We start from the raw sequence: 3,329 nt of genomic DNA, 5'->3' as shown, positions 1-3,329 counted from the left end.
ACAGATGTAAGCATGCATCCCTCCTCACCAGCATGTGCCTTCACACACACACACACACACACACACACACACACACACACACACACACATGTGCATGCGCACACCCAACACACAAATCTTAAAAAAAATATTAAAAACACAGGCTAATTGGCTTGTCCAAAATGACTTATTGTGACTGTTGGAACTGGGATAAAACAAGGCTTCAAATGACCTATAGCGCGTCCCATTTCACCGATATGTGAACATCCACTCTAAGGCTATCCAAGTGACAGGCTAGAAAATGAGATTGGAGCTTAGATTATCCCTCCCACCTATCCCATTCTCTTCCTCCAAATAGGCTTTTACACTGGAGGGAAAGGAATCCATAAGAAGGAACTCTGACTTGGCGGCTGTCCATCAGCCTCCCTAGGAGAAGAGTTAGGTGAGAGCCCCTTATGGGACTAATGAAGGCCTGCGGAAGCTTGGGACTGAATGTCAGGGCTTAGTGATTAGCAAGTCAGAGAGGACCTTAACAACTCTTCCCACCAAATGCAGGCTGAGCTAGAGAGGGGAAATTCAAGGCCAGACAGACCTGGGAGACCAGACAGGAAGTCCAGAGGCAAGGAAGACTGGCAGACCACATGAAACACACATAGCTATCTGGGAGGACCAAGGCATTATGGGTGTGGCAAGGGAGTGGATGGATTGTTCCAGGGCCAGCAGAGAGAGCCTGTACCCCAAGGCCCGTGTACCTCTATGGTATAAAGAGACAGGGAGAATTATGGCAGACAGGGATAGGGCCACCAGCAGTGTACCCCAGGAAGATTACCAAGCTAAGCAAAGAGTCCAAGTTCTGGGGAAAGCATTTTATTTGTTAATATAAGAGTAGAAAATTTGCAATAAATATCATCTGATAAATGACATCTCCAAATGAATAAATATTAATACAAAACCAAAACAATCTGCTATGTTATTTTCATTTCATCCTAAATTCCCTAGGGTGTGACTATCTCTTGGCTAGACATGGCTCTAGTCCAATCTACCTAGGAAAAAAAAATCAGTGATCTGCTAATCTTCGAGCTCTGGTTCTCTCATGGCCATCGTGTTCACAAGCTTCAGCAGCATCCCGGAAAACAAGTGCCTGCCTGCATCCACTGACCCCCTTCCATTTATTCCCGTCAAGCTTTCCTTAGCCACTCCAGCTGCACTGAACTATGAGCATTTGTTTAATATACATCCTTTTCATTGTATTACAAATATTTTCTTTATTCGTGTCAATGTCATGTGTGTAGACTTCCAAGGAAGAGGACATTAGATCCCCAGAGCTGTAGTCACAGGAGTTTCTGAGCTGCCCAATGTGGATGCTGAGAACCAAACTTGGTTCCCCTGAAAGAGCAACATACACTTAACTACTGAGAGACATTTCGGGTGCTCAGAGCCAGAGGGTCTCCACGAGATAAGAACAGGTCTTCCATTGCCTGCCAGTGCATGGCCAGCCAGGCCTCCAGGGCAGAGGCACAATCGTGTTTTCTTTTTTTTTAATATTTCCTGCAACAGGTATGTGTTCTTATGGAGATCAGAGGTCAGTTTTAAGTGTCACACAGGCACCATCCACAGCGGGGTTTTGAGACAGGGTCATGCACTGGCCTGAAGATGGTCCAGTAGGCTAGGATGACGAGACAGGAAGTCCCAGGGATCTGCCTGACTGCACATTTCAAGTGTTCAGCTTATAAACGTGGGTTCTGGAGATGAAAGTCAGGTCTCAGGCTGTGGGCATTGAGGATGTGGGGGGGGGCACTATTTTAAGCTAGGCAGTTAAATGTTCTTTCTGTCTCTCTGTCTTTCCCTCTCCCTCTTCTTCTCCCTCTCCTGCTCTTCCATTCCTCCTTTCCTTCCTTCATTCTTGTGTGTGTGTGTGTGTGTGTGTGCACATGCACGTGTGTATGTTTGTGCGTGTGCTTTTGTCTCCAGCAGTTTCTATTTCTCTAGTTAGTGAGTCTGTCTTTACAGGCCACACCACAAATAGAAAAAATTGGGAGACCCACTCTTACCCCAGATGATCAATAATTCCAGAGACAGAAACATTATCTCTATTAGAAAAGGGGCACATAGATACTTTTAGAACAATGGATAAGAGAGAAAAGGTTACACACCAAGTAGGACATCCTAACCCCCACCCACAAACCCTGAATACCTGAAAGCTGTTATCTCCAACCCCACACACCCTCTGGGGCCTCCCTTTCTATATGAGAAGCCTTCAAGGCTTGCCTATAAACACAGTGATACTGTCTCTTAATTCTTCGACTGATGGAAACGCAGAAGCCAATTGGAAGGATATCACACCTACCTACACTTTTGTGATGGATCAATCTCCCCAGGCCCTCCGTGCACATCTAAATTCATGAGGTGGGCAGTTATAAAAGTACACGAGGCTTGTTAAAGGCTTCTTAATGAGAAGAGAAAAAAAAAATCCAAGGGCCAGTAACAGGAAGCAACATTTGAGGGAGCTTTCTGTGGTTTTTTGATAAGATGTTTCAATTGGAGCCAAGGCCACTGAGGAGTTAACTGCTTGAAACCAAATAAATCAGGAGGGAGGGGCCTCGGGCTCCAAGTGGCTAATCTTGGAATCTGTTTTCAAGATTATAACCTGTTTTATGCAACTCTCAGAACCAAAGAAACTTTAACAAAAGATTAGAAGTTATATAAACAAAGATCTCTTTATTCACCCGCCTGTTTTCCCAAGGGACAGGAGGCTCCCGTCTACACTCTGCGCAGTGTCTCTCCTGCCGGTCTCTCATTACATTCCGTATGAAAGCATCTATGAGCTTATAGACCAGCAGCAGCTGTCAATGGAATTGGTGAGGAATGCTCAGGTAAAAGTCGCTCGTTTCCTCTGATGGTTGTGGGTGCAATCTGGCAACTTTTGCTTGGGAAAACAAGAGGCAGATTTCATTATGTTATAAATTTAAGATTCTTTGAGTTTTCTAATATTGGCTCCTTAAATTCTTGATAGCAACAGCATCTAGATTTAATACTGGATTTTTTCTGTGCAATGGCAAAAATGATTGTTTATTCCTCCACAAAGTTTGGTAGGATTGCCTGGAGTTTTTAGTGGGTAGCTACAGGTGGTTTGGTGAAGTAGAAAAGAGTCTAACTGGAGTCTCAGGAGTGTTGTTGTTTGCTTTTTGCTTTGTCAATGGCCTGGAAGGCCTCTCTTTCTTTGTTTAGATCCTCTGTATCAGCCTTTCCAATTCCCATAAGCCTTGCATTCTCCATAGGTTCTTTCTTTTATCTTTTTTCTTTTTTTCCTCTCCTCTCCTCTCCTCTCCTCTCCTCTCCTCTCCTCTCCT

Source organism: Mus pahari, chromosome 2, assembly GCF_900095145.1.
Source record: "Mus pahari chromosome 2, PAHARI_EIJ_v1.1, whole genome shotgun sequence".
NCBI classification, from domain to species: Eukaryota; Metazoa; Chordata; class Mammalia; order Rodentia; family Muridae; genus Mus; species Mus pahari.
This window is presented reverse-complemented; position numbering follows the sequence as displayed.